Raw genomic sequence first — 16,778 nt, 5'->3', positions numbered from 1 at the left:
GAAAAATTCTGGCAAGATGGCCTGATCTAGAGCATGCCCTCCAGTAGAGTCGGGGAAACAAAGGATGTAGTACTGCAGGACAAAACACCATAAGTGGGCAGGCTGACATGCGTAAGAAACCTGGATTTTAAAATTCTAAGACAGCCCGAGGAAAAGTTTCAGAGAGTGACCCCGAGCTAAAGCATGGCTTTATGGGTATGCTAATCAGGTGATGGGTGACATTTCATTTTTATAGCCTATTTTGTCAGTTCTCTAATTAAAAAGAGATCCACCGCTGCACAGATGTGATACCTGAGCAGAAGGGGCAATCCGTTTATTAAACAAACTGAAAAGATAACCACGGAAATCAAACTTACTTGTTTACCAGCTCCCATTAGCATGACCAGAATGCCGTGGTTTTACTGTGTATTTTTTCCACTTGCCATTCTTTCTTTGTCACGAAGGCTGGATTTGGAAGCAGGGCCGGTGTCGTTTCTCTCCAGCACAGATGGCATCACACTCCTGCATTTTCGAAGCGTAGCTGAGTTTTTCGGTCGCTGTAACCTTAATAACCTCCTGTTGTCTTATCAAAGGAGGTCCATGTCCCTAGCCCGAGTTGTTTGGGTTTCTGATTTTTCTCACCCTCCTTTTTATGTCCAGCTATGTGCCTGTAGTTTTCCTAATTATCAGTCGTCCTGGTGGGAGGCATCTCTTCCTTGTCAAGGCAAGGTGCTTCTTATGTCTTTCATATAGATTGCCATCCGTTGTGATCTAGTCTTTCTTACGTCTTCCTCTTTGGCCGGCATCTCTCGTGGTCAGCAGTTTGCATCCTGACGTCACACGTCCTAGAACTCAATGTTACATTCTTCTCGGCCACTTCCTGAGTATCAGAAGCACTTAAGAGACGGAGGGAGCAGCTTCAGAGACAAGAAACTCCCTTCAGTTAGAACATTCGTTCATTCAGTTGAAGGCCGAGAGACTCCCCGAATTCAAAACATTTGTTTCCCCCTCTTTTGGCTGATAGCTCATGTTTGGTCCGGCGCCGAGGGTGAGCTTCAAGTGCGACAACTCTTCCCCACATGTAACTACGAATAATTAATTCGCTCACAGATTGCCCCACTTTATTCATTCAAAGGAAAATGAGCTATGTAGTTTAAGGCTGCTCGTTTCAAAATACCATTTGAAGTACCAGTAGAGAAAATGATGGCAGTAACCTTAAGTGTGTTAACCCTATGGACTTGTCGTGGGGCGGGATCGCGTTAAGTGGCTTCGTTAGTATAGTATGGTGGAAGTATCCGCCCACATATCATAGGGAGACGGGGAGTTCGATTCCCCGACAGCGGTACCGCTTCCTTTTGGTCTGTCTGTCATCAGACACTGGATCAAGCCTGAACTATTAACAACCTATTAATAGTTATATCGACTATTCATTTCTGTGGTAGTAGTTTGGGTTGGCAAAACTCCTTTGGTGACTCTGGGTAGATGGAGCGAGGCGGCAGCTTAAGACTCACCAATGGGGGCATTCTTGTTTGGTTTGACTCCTTAACAGTCCCCTTGACTGCAGGCCTAGTAACTAGCTGTCAGCCCGTTGCCACGAAGCTTTTTTTATCACTGCTTTACAGCAGTGAGTACAGCACCGATTTCCAGATAGTCAGCCCCTACCTCTAGTGCTGAAGCTCAACCTCGTGTCGGGCCTAGTAAAAGCGGCAAGGTGTAGCTCAGCAACTTGTAAGATTGCAGTTTTCGACCTAGTTCTCTTTAGGGGTCTCTCACCGGTGACCTCGCTAAATAAGTTGCTCACACGGTCCAGCACGCTTTAAATATACTCAGTGATTACTGCAAATATCATGCTCTGTTCATTTCGAGCCACACTTCTAACACGTGGAAACTGACTTCAGCCATTTGTCGAAAGTTTGAGTCGAGGAAATCATGGCTGCAAAGAGTCAGTAGACTGGGATACCCACGCTGGGGGCGGCGGGTGTGCACACATATAAACGATCTACCTATCTGCCTCTCCATCTATAGCAATAGCTATATGTACAAAAACAGACAGCTAGCTAGGTAGCTGGCTGGCTAGCGAGCGAGAGACAGAGTGAGATGTCTAAGAGAGGAGACGCGCAAGCAGGTTCTGTAGTGTAGTGGTTATCACGTCTGCTTAACACGCAGAAGGTCCTGGGTTCGATCCCCAGTGGAACCATTATGCTAGTGCAAGATAAGAGAATTGGGGTAGGCGTGATGAAGCATAACAGATTCGATTCCAGTAACCCGATCCTTTTTTTTTGAGATACCTTTAAATGTGCTCTTGATTGCTTCAGATAAAACTGCTACCATTGAGAAAATCCTGCCTGCGGGGACAGTATATCAGTTGTCGTACGGATTGCAAGGGCACAGAAACAATTGCCAACGTTTTTTAGATTACGTTTGAAATGTGTTTAAATGCACAGATGCTAAGTATTTTCAAATAAAACCGCAGCTCTTTTAGTAACATCTTTACAGGTTGGTAGGTGGCCACAAGGCCTCTGGCGGGTCGATCGCTACGGAGCCTGACCCGGTTTGCTCAGTGCCCCAAAACAAGGACGGCCTGGAAGATCAGTTTTATTAACGGGTCAGCACCTGAGGTCTCTGCAGTAGCAAGAAGCAGCGTCCCTGGGTGGGCTTGAACCACCAACCTTTCCGTTAACACCCAACGCAACCGATTGCGCCACAGAGACATAGGACCACCTTCTGCAAAAGTACAGCAAAAAGGGGAAACCTCTCCATCGCACTACAAACTCAAACGCCAGAGATTTAACCGGTGTAAAATACCGTCATCCCCTTGGAGATATTATGAATAAGCTTTGTGTTAATACAATGGGAAAAATGTCTGATGAGCCTTGTATATTATGTCTCCATAAAAACAAGTGAAGAGGTATTACGGTAAGACTAACGCATCATTTTGCAAACTGCACACAGACTGCAACACGGTAGAATTGTGCAATGACACTTTGCAGAGTATTGCGGGTGCGCAGTTTGGGTTTTCCAGCAGGTTGGGCTTGCAGAGATTGAGTGAGTTAATGCAGCCATAGATGGCTGTTACCTTTTGGTGGGTAAAATATGGCACGCAGCAGGTGAGAAGATGTGCTGGGTATTGATTGGAAAGGAACATGTATCCCACAGAAGGAGCAATTCCAGTTAACGTAGAAGTGCCAGTAGAGCGCAGGTGCTTGTTTTTTTGAGAGTTGACTATATCTCAGGTGGCACAGGACATCAGCTAAGCCGGTATAGTTGGGGGCAATGGTGCAGTGAGCACCGTAGGCTTGACATGCCCCGCTACACTCTGACTTGCCTTGTGGCAGTGTTGTCTTAGCCGGTAAGGAGTCGCGAGGCCACATTAGAAAAGAAGGAAAGACCGAAGACAACTGCATGGATGGAAATAAAAATCAAAGAACTACGAATCTATCCCAGGCCGTCGGTAAATAATCCTCAGAAGAAAGGTCTATCTTTGCTGGGACACCCGCATAATCACATTACGTCCTGACAACCGATCTGTTAATCTCATATCTAACAAACATACAGTTTCATACAAACTGGAAAGCCCAGCTGCTGTAAATATTACGGTATATAGCCGTTGCGAAACGATACTTCCAAAACAGTGTAAACAAGCATCTTAATGGAAAAATGAAACCTATGAGGCCAAGCGAGCCGAAGAGCAGAAAACCAACGAACGCGACGGGCAGGAGGGACAATAGCCAAAGAAAGTGGCTGATTCAGGCCGTCCGCGACCTCGGTTCTACCACTGGGAAACATACAATTTCAGCATACCCATGCAGAGCATCCCAGCAGAGTCAGACAAAGGATGAAGTACTGCAGGACAAAAACACCATAAGTGGGCAGGCTGGACATGCAGAAAACCCGATTTTAAAATTCTACGCAAGCCCATGGAAAGTTTCAGAGAGTGACCCCGAGCAAAGCATACGGCAGTACAAGCACCAGGTGATGTGGTGACATTTCATTTTTATAGCTCTATTTTATTGCCTTCAATTAAAGAGATTCACCACGGGCCATGTGATACCTGGAGCAGAAGGGGTAATCTGTTTATTCGGATAAACTGGAAGGGAGTAACTAATGGAACTAAACTTGTTTTACCAGCTCATTAGCATGACCAGAATGCCGTGGTTTACCATGTATTTTTTTCCCACTTGCCATTCTTTCTTTGTCACGAGCTGGATTTGGAAACGGACGGTGTCGTTTCTCAGCACAGATGTCATCACACTCCTTCATTTTCGAAACGTAGCTGAGTTTTTCGGTCGCTGTAACCTTAATAACCTCCTGTTGTCTTATCAAAGGAGGTCCAGCAACCACAGCCCCCCCCCCCCGAGTTGTTTGGGGTTTCTGATTTTTTCTCACCCTCCCTTTTATGTCAGCTATGTGCCTGTAGTTTTCCTAGTATCAGTCACGTCCTGGTGGGTGGCATCTCTTCCTTGTCAAGGCAAGGTGCTTCTTATGTCTTTCATATAGATTGCCATCCGTTGTGATCTAGTCTTTCTTACGTCTTCCTCTTTGGCCGGCATCTCTCGTGGTCAGCAGTTTGCATCCTGACGTCACACGTCCTAGAACTCAATGTTACATTCTTCTCGGCCACTTCCTGAGTATCAGAAGCACTTAAGAGACGGAGGGAGCAGCTTCAGAGACAAGAAACTCCCTTCAGTTAGAACATTCGTTCATACAGTTGAAGGCCGGGGACTCAATTCAAAACATTTGTTTCCTCTTTGGCTGATAGCTCACTTTTTGTCCAGGGCCCAGGGTGAGCTTCGGCACAACTCTTCCCCACATGTAACTACAATAATTAATTCGCCACAGATTGCCCCACTTTATTCCTACAAAGGAAAATGAGCTATGTAGTTTAAGGCTGCTGGCGTCAAACTAGCGTTTGAAGTACCAGTGGAGAATATGAGGGCAGAAACTTTAAGTGTGTTAACCCTATGGACTTGTCTGCCGCGGACGGGTCACGGGAAGTGGCTTCCTCGCTAGTATAGTGGTGAGCATCCCCGCCTCTCACGCTGAGACCGGGTTCGATTTTCCCACAGCAGCACATAGCTTCTTTTTTGGGCTGTCTGTCATCAGAGCACTGGATCAAGCCGTGAACTATTAACAACCTATTAATAGTTATATCGACTATTCATTTCTGTGGTAATGGTTCGATTCTGACAAAACTCCTTTAGTGACTGCTAGATGGAGCGAGTGACTTAACCAGACTCACCAATGGGGCATTCTTGTTTGGTTTGACTCCTTAACAGTCCCCTTGACTGCAGGCCTAGTAACAGCTGTCAGCCCGCTGCCACGAAGCCCTTTCTTTCTATCACTGCTTTTCAGCAGTCAGTACAGCACCCATTTCCAGATAGTCAGCCCCCACCTGTAGTGCTGAAGCTCAACCTGGTGTCGGGCCTAGTAAAAGGGCAAGGTGTAGCTCAGCAACTTGAAAGATTGCAGTTTTACATAGTTCTCTTTATCGGGTTTTCACCGGTGACCTCCCTAAATAAGTTGCTCACACTGTGCAGCACGCTTTAAATATATTCATTAATTACTGCAAATATCATGCTCTGTTCATTTCGCAGCGCTACACTTCTAACACGGAAACTGACTTCGAGCCATTTGTCATAAGTTTGCGTCGACGCAATCATGGCTGCAAAGAGTCAGTAGACTAGCGATACCCACGCTGGGAAGGCGGGTGTGCACACGTATAAACGTATCTACCTATCTGCCTCTCCATCTATAGCAATAGCTATATGTACGTATACGTAGACAGACAGCTAGCTAGCTAGCTGGCTGGCTAGCTAGCGAGAGACAGAGTGAGATGTCTAAGAGAGGAGACGAGCAAGCAGGTTCTGTAGTGTAGTGGTTATCACGTCTGCTTAACGTGCAGAAGGTTCTGGGTTCGATCCCCAGTGGAACCATTATGCGAGTGCAAGATAAGAGAATTGGGGTAGGCGTGATGAAGCATAACAGATTCGATTCCAGTAACCCGATCCTTTTTTTTTTTGAGATACCTTTAAATGTGCTCTTGATTGCTTCAGATAAAACTGCTTCAATTGAGAAAATCCTGCTCTGCTGTGCGACAGTATATATCAGTTGTCGTACGGATTGCAAGGGCACAGAAACAATTGCCAACGTTTTTTAGATTACGTTTGAAATGTGTTTAAATGCACAGATGCTAAGTATTTTCAAATAAAGCAGTTTTTTTAGTCTTTTTCGGGTTGGAGGGGCCACGGCCCTGGGGTGCCGGGGACCACCCTTTGTACCCCCAAAACGGACGGTGGGACAGTTTTTTAAGGGACACCTGGGGAAGCAAAAGGGCCCCCTTTGGGGGGGTTTAACCCCAACCCCGTTAACGAAAATTAACCGTTTCCCGAGAATAGGAACCTTTGAAAAAAGAAAAGGGGGAAAACCCTTTTATGCTCAAAAAAAGAGAGTTTAAACCTTTAAAATACCGACCCCCTTGGGAGAAATGAAAAGTTTGTGAATAAAATGGGAAAATTTCGGAGTTGTTTTTTCCCATCTGAAGGGGATTAGGTAAGTAAGACATTTTGCCTGCCCCCTGGGTAAATTGGAAAGACATTTGAGAGATTGGGTGGATTTGGGGACATTTGGGCGAGGAATGAGTTAATGAGCCATAGAGGCGTCCCTTTGGGGGTAAAATATCAGGCAGGGAAAGTTGGCGGGTATTGGGAAAGGCTGTGGGAAAAAGGGGGGAAAATGCGTTAAATAAAATGCCTGGGCAGGTGCTTGCTTTAGATTTGCAACCATGGAAGGGAAAGCAAGCCGGATGGGGGGAATTCGGACCCCCCACTTCAGCCCCGTAATTATTCCTTTTGGGAGGGTTTTACCTGGGTGGACCACTTAGAAAAAAAAAGCCGAAACTGTTTGGGGGAAATAAAAATAAAAACTACAACCCCCCACCGGAAATAACCTGAAAAAGGTTATTTTGTTGGAATTTAAAATATTATTCTTTAAGATTGAAATAAAAAAAAGCGAACAACTAAAAGCGACGTTGAAAAGGAATAGTTGAGAAAGCAAAAAAGTTTTAAATGTTTCTTAATGGAAAAGAAAACCGGGGGAAAAAAGGGGGGGAGAGAAAAACGAAGTGGAAAGGATGGGAGGGGGGACAAACAAAAAGTGGGCGGGGCTCCCCATGGGCCCCGGGAAAAATAATTCTAAGAGGCCGAGAAGTTCCCCCCAGAGAGTCGGGGAAAAAGGGAGGGTATGGGACAAAAAAATAATGGGGGCTCATAAAAACCTATTTTAAAATTCTAAAAGGAAAAATTTTTCAAGAGTGACCGAGCAAAGGGTTTTTTTGGGGTATCAACATGAGGGTAAAATTTTTTTTAACCTTTTTTCAGCCCAAATTTAAAAGAATCCCCGTACAATGTATTAAAAAGGGGTTTTTTTCAAAAAAATGAAAGGAGTCCCTCCAAATTGTTTTCCCACTCTTCATCCAAAGGTGGTTTCCGTTTTTTCCCATTCCTTCTTTTTTTCAAGGGTTTTGGAAAGGGCGGGTGTTTCCCCGATTTCACCTCCTTTTTTTCAAAGGCTGATTTTTTCGGTCCGAAACCTTTCCCCCTTTTCTTTAAAAGGAGGTGCCCCAAGCCCCCATTTTTTTGGGGGTTTCTGATTTTTCTACCCTCCCTTTTGCGCATTCCGTTTTTTCCAGTTGCACCCCGGGGGGGCACCCCTTTGAACAAGGTCTTCTTTGTTTTTCATATAGAGCCTGGAAGCCACCCCTTCCCCGGCCGACTCCTGGTAGATTTGCATCCGGAACCCCCAAAACTAAATTTTACATTTTTCCCCTTTGGTATGGGCACTTGGGAACGGAGGGGAGCTTCGGCAAAAACTCCCCATTTAAACTTTATTATTGGGCCAAGACCCCCCAATTCAAAAATTTGTTTTTTGGCTGTGCTCATTTACCAGGGGGGGTACCAGGGGAAACCCCCCCCCAAGAAACCCTTTTAATTTAACCCAAAGATTGCCCCCAATTTTCAAAAAAAATGGCTTTGTTTAAGGTGTCCCTCCCTTTTAAAGACCGTAAAAAAATGAGGCAGAACCTTAAGGTTTTCCCTTTTTGTCTGGCCGGACGGGCCGTGAATCCCTTTAATAGTTATACCCCCCCTTTCCCGTGGAACCGGGTTCGACCCACACCCTAGTTTCTTTTGGCGTCTTACAGACACTGGAAAACCTGTTTTAACCCTTTAAAGTTTTGATTTTCACTGTTACGTGGCGTTCAAAAAAACTCCTTTATACTGCTTTAAGGAGGAGTACAACCGATCCCAAAGGGGGGCACTTTTTTTTTATCTAAGTCCCTTTGATGCGGCCTAGTACCAGCACCGATTTCGAATGGTGGCCTACCAGCAGTACTGGCTCAACCAGTTATGCGGGCCTGGTAGGGAGCAGGTGCGTAGCTCAGCAACTTGAAAGATTGCAGTTTTCGACATAGTTCTCTTCATCGGTCTCTCACCGGTGACCTCGCTAAATAAGTTGCTCACACTGTTCAGCACACTTTAAATATATTCATTAATTACTGCAAATATCATGCTCTGTTCATTTCGCAGCGTGCTACACTTCTAACACGTGGAAACTGACTTCGAGCTATTTGTCGCATAAGTTTGAGTCGAGGAAATCATGGCTGCAAAGAGTCAGTAGACCAGCGCATACCCACGCTGCAGGCGTGCGTGTGTGTGCACACATATAAACGTATCTACCTATCTGCCTCTCCATCTATAGCAATAGCTATATGTACGTATACGTAGACAGACAGCTAGCTAGCTAGCTGGCTGGCTAGCGAGCGAGAGACAGAGTGAGATGTCTAAGAGAGGAGACGCGCAAGCAGGTTCTGTAGTGTAGTGGTTATCACGTCTGCTTAACACGCAGAAGGTCCTGGGTTCGATCCCCAGTGGAACCATTATGCTAGTGCAAGATAAGAGAATTGGGGTAGGCGTGATGAAGCATAACAGATTCGATTCCAGTAACCCAATCCTTTTCTTTTTTGAGATACCTTTAAATGTGCTCTTGATTGCTTCAGATAAAACTGCTTCAATTGAGAAAATCCTGCTCTGCTGTGCGACAGTATATCAGTTGTCGTACGGATTGCAAGGGCACAGAAACAATTGCCAACGTTTTTTAGATTACGTTTGAAATGTGTTTAAATGCACAGATGCTAAGTATTTTCAAATAAAACCGCAGCTCTTTTAGTAACATCTTTACAGGTTGGTAGGTGGCCACAAGGCCTCTGGCAGGTCGATCGCTAGGGAGCCTGACCCGGTTTGCTCAGTGCCCCAAAACAAGGACGGCCTGGAAGATCAGTTTTATTAACGGGTCAGCACCTGAGGTCTCTGCAGTAGCAAGAAGCAGCGTCCCTGGGTGGGCTTGAACCACCAACCTTTCGGTACAGCCGAACGCGCTAACCGATTGCGCCACAGAGACATAGGACCACCTTCTGCAAAAGTACAGCAAAAAGGGGAAACCTCTCCATCGCACTACAAACTCAAACGCCAGAGATTTAACCGGTGTAAAATACCGTCATCCCCTTGGAGATATTATGAATAAGCTTTGTGTTAATACAATGGGAAAAATGTCTGATGAGCCTTGTATATTATGTCTCCATAAAAACAAGTGAAGAGGTATTACGGTAAGACTAACGCATCATTTTGCAAACTGCACACAGACTGCAACACGGTAGAATTGTGCAATGACACTTTGCAGAGTATTGCGGGTGCGCAGTTTGGGTTTTCCAGCAGGTTGGGCTTGCAGAGATTGAGTGAGTTAATGCAGCCATAGATGGCTGTCACCTTTTGGTGGGTAAAATATGGCACGCAGCAGGTGAGAAGATGTGCTGGGTATTGATTGGAAAGGAACATGTAAGGCAGAGAAGGAGCAAATGCAGTTAAAGTAGAAGTGCCAGTAGAGCGTGCAGGTGCTTGCTTTCTTTGAGAGTTGACTATATCTCAGGTGGCACAGGACATCAGCTAAGCCGGTATAGCTGGCGAGCAATGGTGCTGTGAGCACCCCAGGCTTGACATGCCCCGCTACACTCTGACTTGCCTTGTGGCAGTGTTGTCTTAGCCGGTAAGGAGTCGCGAGGCCACATTAGAAAAGAAGGAAAGACCGAAGACAACTGCATGGATGGAAATAAAATCAAAGAACTACTAATCTATCCCAGGCCGTCGCTAAATAATCCTCAGAAGAAAGGTCTATCTTTGTTGGACACTCTGCGATAATCAATATTATGTCTCTGATAACTGATCTGTTAATTCTATATTTAACAACATACAGCGTATACAACTGAAAGTCGAGCTGTTGTAAATATGGTATATAGTTGTTAGAAATGATACTTAAAAATAGTGTGTAAATGCTATCTTAATGGAAAATGAAAAAACAACTGAGGGAGAAAAGAAAGAGGCGCGAGAGCAGAAACTGAAGTGGCATGAACGGATGGGCAGGAGGGACAATAGCTGAAGAAAGTGTCTGACAGGGGCTGTCCGCACTGGCTCGCCCTCACTGGGAACAGATATACTTCTGGCAAGATGGCCTGATGTAGAGCATCCCCTCCAGTAGAGTCGTGGGGACAAAGGATGAAGTACTGCAGGACAAAACACCATAAGTGGGCAGGCTGACATGCGTAAGAAACCTGGATTTTAAAATTCTAAGACAGCCCGAGGAAAAGTTTCAGAGAGTGACCCCGAGCTAAAGCATGGCTTTATGGGTATGCTAATCAGGTGATGGGTGACATTTCATTTTTATAGCCTATTTTGTCAGTTCTCTAATTAAAAAGAGATCCACCGCTGCACAGATGTGATACCTGAGCAGAAGGGGCAATCTGTTTATTCGACAAACTGAAAGGAGTAACCACGGAAATCCAAACTTGTTTTACCAGCTCATTAGCATGACCAGAATGCCGTGGTTTACCATGTATTTTTTCCCACTTGCCATTCTTTCTTTGTCACGAGCTGGATTTGGAAACGGACGGTGTCGTTTCTCAGCACAGATGTCATCACACTCCTTCATTTTCGAAACGTAGCTGAGTTTTTCGGTCGCTGTAACCTTAATAACCTCCTGTTGTCTTATCAAAGGAGGTCCAGCAACCACAGCCCCCCCCCCCGAGTTGTTTGGGGTTTCTGATTTTTTCTCACCCTCCCTTTTATGTCAGCTATGTGCCTGTAGTTTTCCTAGTATCAGTCACGTCCTGGTGGGTGGCATCTCTTCCTTGTCAAGGCAAGGTGCTTCTTATGTCTTTCATATAGATTGCCATCCTAGTCTTTCTTACGTCTTCCTCTTTGGCCGGCATCTCTCGTGGTCAGCAGTTTGCATCCTGACGTCACACGTCCTAGAACTCAATGTTACATTCTTCTCGGCCACTTCCTGAGTATCAGAAGCACTTAAGAGACGGAGGGAGCAGCTTCAGAGACAAGAAACTCCCTTCAGTTAGAACATTCGTTCATTCAGTTGAAGGCCGAGACTCCAATTCAAAACATTTGTTTCCTCTTTGGCTGATAGCTCACTTTAGTCCAGCTGCCGAGGGTGAGCTTCAAGTGCTACAACTCTTCCCCACATGTAACTACTTAATAATTAATTCGCCACAGATTGCCCCACTTTATTCATTCAAAGGAAAATGAGCTATGTAGTTTAAGGCTGCTCGCTTCAAAATACCATTTGAAGTACCAGTAGAGAAAATGATGGCAGTAACCTTAAGTGTGTTAACCCTATGGACTTGTCTGCCGTCGGTTCGGGTCACGTGCAAGTGGCTTCCTCGTTAGTATAGTGGTGAGTATCCCCGCCTGTCACGCTGGAGACCGGGTTCGATTCCCCGACAGCGAGCACATAGCTTCTTTTTGGTCTGTCTGTCATCAGAGCACTGGATCAAGCCTGTGAACTATTAACAACCTATTAATAGTTATATCGACTATTCATTTCTGTGGTACGTGGTTCGATTCTGACAAAACTCCTTTAGTGACTGCGTTAGATGGAGCGCACTGACTTAACCAGACTCACCAATGGGGCATTCTTGTTTGGTTTGACTCCTTAACAGTCCCCTTGACTGCAGGCCTAGTAACTAGCTGTCAGCCCGCTGCCACGAGCTTCCTGCTTTCTATCACTGCTTTTCAGCAGTGAGTACAGCACCGATTTCCAGATAGTCAGCCCCTACCTGTAGTGCTGAAGCTCAACCTGGTGTCGGGCCTAGTAAAAGGGGCAAGGTGTAGCTCAGCAACTTGAAAGATTGCAGTTTTCGACATAGTTCTCTTTATCGGTCTCTCACCGGTGACCTCGCTAAATAAGTTGCTCAGACTGTTCAGCACAGTTTAAATATATTCATTAATTACTGCAAATATCATGCTCTGTTCATTTCGCAGCGTGCTACACTTCTAACACGTGGAAACTGACTTCGAGCTATTTGTCGCATAAGTTTGAGTCGAGGAAATCATGGCTGCAAAGAGTCAGTAGACCAGCGCATACCCACGCTGCAGGCGTATGCGTGTGTGCACACATATAAACGTATCTACCTATCTGCCTCTCCATCTATAGCAATAGCTATATGTACGTATAAGTAGACAGACAGCTAGCTAGCTAGCTGGCTGGCTAGCGAGCGAGAGACAGAGTGAGATGTCTAAGAGAGGAGACGCGCAAGCAGGTTCTGTAGTGTAGTGGTTATCACGTCTGCTTAACACGCAGAAGGTCCTGGGTTCGATCCCCAGTGGAACCATTATGCTAGTGCAAGATAAGAGAATTGGGGTAGGCGTGATGAAGCATAACAGATTCGATTCCAGTAACCCAATCCTTTTCTTTTTTGAGATACCTTTAAATGTGCTCTTGATTGCTTCAGATAAAACTGCTTCAATTGAGAAAATCCTGCTCTGCTGTGCGACAGTATATCAGTTGTCGTACGGAGTGGCAGGGCACAGAAAGAATTGCCAACGTTGTTTAGATTACGCTTGAAATGAGTTTAAATGCCCAGATGCGAAGCATTGTGAAATAAAACCGCAGCTCTTTTGTAACATCTTTTCAGGTTGGTAGGGGGCCACAAGGCCTCTGGCAGGTCGATCGCTAGGAGCCTGACCCGGTTTGCTCAGTGCCCCAAAACAAGGACGGCCTGGAAGATCAGTTTTATTAACGGGTCAGCACCTGAGGTCTCTGCAGTAGCAAGAAGCAGCGTCCCTGGGTGGGCTTGAACCACCAACCTTCGGTTAACAGCCGAACGCGCTAACCGATTGCGCCACAGAGACATAGGACCACCTTCTGCAAAAGTACAGCAAAAAGGGGAAACCTCTCCATCGCACTACAAACTCAAACGCCAGAGATTTAACGCGTGTAAAATACCGTCATCCCCTTGGAGATATTATGAATAAGCTTTGTGTTAATACAAAGGGAAAAATGTAAGATGAAACTTGTATATTAGGTCGCCATGAAAACAAGTGAAGAGGTATTACGGTAAGACTAACGGATCATTTTGCAAACTGCACACAGACTGCAACACGGTAGAATTGTGCAATGACACTTTGCAGAGTATTGCGGGTGCGCAGTTTGGGTTTTCCAGCAGGTTGGGCTTGCAGAGATTGAGTGAGTTAATGCAGCCATAGATGGCTGTTACCTTTTGGTGGGTAAAATATGGCACGCAGCAGGTGAGAAGATGTGCTGGGTATTGATTGGAAAGGAACATGTAAGGCAGAGAAGGAGCAAATGCAGTTAAAGTAGAAGTGCCAGTAGAGCGTGCAGGTGCTTGCTTTGAGAGTTGACTATATCTCAGGTGGCACAGGACATCAGCTAAGCCGGTATAGCTGGCGGCAATGGTGCTGTGAGCACCCCAGGCTTGACATGCCCCGCTACACTCTGACTTGCCTTGTGGCAGTGTTGTCTTAGCCGGTAAGGAGTCGCGAGGCCACATTAGAAAAGAAGGAAAGACCCAAGACAACTGCATGGATGGAAATAAAAATCAAAGAACTACGAATCTATCCCAGGCCGTCGGTAAATAATCCTCAGAAGAAAGGTCTATCTTTGTTGGACACTCTGCGATAATCAATATTATGTCTCTGATAACTGATCTGTTAATTCTATATTTAACAACATACAGCGATACAACTGAAACTCGAGCTGTTGTAAATATGGTCTATAGTTGTTAGAAACGATACTTAAACATAGTCTTATAATGCTATCGTAATGGAAAAAAAAAAACAACTGAGGGAGAAAAGAACTACTCCTGTTGTCTTATCAAGGAGGGTCCATCTAGCAGCCGAGTTGTTTGGGGTTTCTGATTTTTCTCACCCTCCCTTTGCCATGTCAGCTATATTGCCTGTAGTTTTTTTCCTAGTATCGATCACGTCCTGGTGGGTGTATCTCTTCCTTGTCAGAGGCAGGTAGCGCCTTATGTCTTTCATATGATTGCCATCCGTTGTGATCTAGTCTTTCAACTACGTCTTCCTCTTTGGCGGCATCTCCGTGATTGTCAGCAGTTTGCATCCTGGCGCGTCACCGTCACACTGGAACTCAATGTTACATTCTTCTCCGGCCACTTCACTGAGTATCAAGAAACACTTCAAGAGGCCGGAGGAGCAGCTTCAGAGACAAAGAAACCTCGCTTCAATTAGAACATTACGTTCATTCAGTTGAAGGCCGAGAGACTCCCAATTCCAAAACATTTGTTTCCCCTCTTTTGGCTGATAGCTCACTTTTTAGTCAGCGTCGAGGTGAGCTTCAAAGTCGACAACTCTTCCCCACATGTAACTTCTGAATAATTAATTCGGCTCTGGAATTTGCCCCACTTTATTCATTCAAAGGAAAATGAGCTATGGTTTTAAGGCTGCTTTCGTTTTTCAAAATACTGCATTTGAAGTACCAGTAGAAAATGATGGCAGTAACCTTGATGTGTTAACCCTATGGACTGTGTGCCGTCGGACGAGGTCACGTGCAGAGTAAGCTTCACTCAATGGCATAGTGGTGAGTATCCCGCCTGTCACGCGGGGAGACAGCGAGTTCGATTCCCCGACAGCGAGCACCTTAAGCTTCTTTTTGGTCTGTCTGTCCTTCAGGCACTGGATCAAGCCTGTGAACTATTAACAACTGTTTCTATTAATAGATTATATCGACTATTCGTATTTCTGTGCCAGTGCGTGGTTCCGATTCCTGAACTCAAAACTCGCTTTAGTGACCTATATGCGTTAGATGGGCGGTGGCTTAACCAGGGCTTCCGCAATGGGGCATTCCTGTTGTTTTGGTTTGGCTCCTTAACAGTCCCTTGTTTGGAGGCCTAGTAACTGGCTGTCAGCCCGTTGCCACCCGAGCTTCCTGCTTTCTATCACTGCTTTTCGCTGGCAGTGGGTACAGCTTACCGATTTCAGATGGTCAGCCCCTACCTGTAGGTAGCTGAAGCTCAACTTCTGGTGTTAGGGCCTAGTAAAGGGGCAAGGTGTAGCTCAGCAACTTGAAGGTGCAGTTTCGACATAGATTTCTCTTATCGGGTCTCACGCTTTCGGTGATCCTGCGCTAAATAAGTTGCTCACACTATGTTCAGCCACACTTTAAATATGTTATTCATTAGTATTACCAGTATCATGCGTTCTGTTCTGCATTTACGCGGCGTGCTACCACTTCTAACTCTGCTGATGGAAACTGACTTCGAGCTATTTATGCGCATAAGTTTGAGTCGGCGAGGAATCATGGCTGCAAAAATTCGGTGAACCACGCATACCCGCGGCTAATAGTGGCGATGTGTCAATGAGTGCACACATAGTACCTGCGGTATCTTACTCTATCTGCCTCTCCATCTATAGCAATAGCTATATGCGTATAATCGCCGTAGACAGACAGCTAGCTAGCTGGCTGGCTGTTTCAGCTAGCAGCGAAGAACAGAGTGAGATGTCTAAGAGAGGAAGCCAAGCAGGAGTGCACCATAGTGTAGTGGTTATCACGTCTGCTTAACATGCGCCCAGAAGGTCACTGGGTTACGATCCCAGTGGAACCATTATGCTATAGTGCAAGATAAGAGAGGGTGGGGTACAGAAGCGTGATGAAGCTTCATAACAGATTAGATTCCAGTAACCCAATCCTTTCTTCTTTTGAGATACCTTTAAATGTGCTCAGTTGATTAGCTAGATAAAACTGTAGCTTCCAATTGGGAAAATCATATCTGCTCTAACAATAGACAGTATATCAGTTGTCGTACCGCAGTTGCAAGAACACAGAAACAATTGCCAGCGTTTTTTAGATTACGTTTGAAATGTGTTTAAATGCACAGATACTAAGTATTTTTCAAATAAAACCTGCGCAGCTCTTTTAGTAACATCTTTACAGGTTGTTGAGTAGGTATTACAAGGCCTCTCAGCAGGAATACGATCGCTAGGGGAGCCTGACCCGGTTTACTCGTGCCCCAAAACAAGGGCGGCCTGGAAGATCAGTTTTATTAACGGGTCAGCACCTGAGGAGTCTCTGCAGTAGCAAGCAAAAGCATCCTGGGTGGGCGCGACCACCAACCTTTCGGATAACAGCTCCGAGGCAGCTAACCCGATTGCGCCTACCAGAGACATAGGACTGGCCTTCTGCAAAGTACAGCAAAAGGAAACCTCTCCATCGCTTTTCTAAACTCAAGCGCTTAGAGATTTAACGGTGTAAAATACGTCATCGCTTGGAGATATTAGCAGAATAAGCTTTGTGTTAATACAATGGGAAAAATGTCTGATGAGCGCTTGTATATACTCCATAAAAAACAAGTGAGAGGTATTCACGAGTAAGACTAACATCATTTTGCAAACTGCACAGACTGCCTTTGGTAGGGTGTGCAATGA

At 45.4% G+C, this 16,778-nt stretch overlaps 6 non-coding genes across 6 annotated transcripts; 4 read left to right on the top strand and 2 right to left on the bottom strand.

The window, feature by feature from the left end:
* Positions 1-2,103: 2,103 nt before the first annotated feature.
* On the top strand, positions 2,104-2,176 carry TRNAV-AAC. The gene has a single exon. It is a non-coding gene; the product is annotated as a tRNA-Val (tRNA).
* A 3,663-nt stretch (positions 2,177-5,839) lies between these two features.
* TRNAV-AAC lies at positions 5,840-5,912 on the top strand. The gene has a single exon. It is a non-coding gene; the product is annotated as a tRNA-Val (tRNA).
* A 2,926-nt stretch (positions 5,913-8,838) lies between these two features.
* Positions 8,839-8,911, top strand: TRNAV-AAC. The gene has a single exon. It is a non-coding gene; the product is annotated as a tRNA-Val (tRNA).
* A 449-nt stretch (positions 8,912-9,360) lies between these two features.
* Positions 9,361-9,432, bottom strand: TRNAT-UGU. The gene has a single exon. It is a non-coding gene; the product is annotated as a tRNA-Thr (tRNA).
* Positions 9,433-12,633: 3,201 nt separating this feature from the next.
* TRNAV-AAC lies at positions 12,634-12,706 on the top strand. Its single transcript has one exon. It is a non-coding gene; the product is annotated as a tRNA-Val (tRNA).
* Positions 12,707-13,153: 447 nt separating this feature from the next.
* TRNAN-GUU lies at positions 13,154-13,226 on the bottom strand. Its single transcript has one exon. It is a non-coding gene; the product is annotated as a tRNA-Asn (tRNA).
* Positions 13,227-16,778: the final 3,552 nt, after the last annotated feature.

This window comes from Protopterus annectens, chromosome 2.part1 (assembly GCF_019279795.1).
Source record: "Protopterus annectens isolate FY-2018-M chromosome 2.part1, PAN1.0, whole genome shotgun sequence".
NCBI classification, from domain to species: Eukaryota; Metazoa; Chordata; order Ceratodontiformes; family Protopteridae; genus Protopterus; species Protopterus annectens.
The sequence above is the reverse complement of the archived record's forward strand: the minus strand, read 5'-3'. Positions and strand labels throughout refer to the sequence as shown.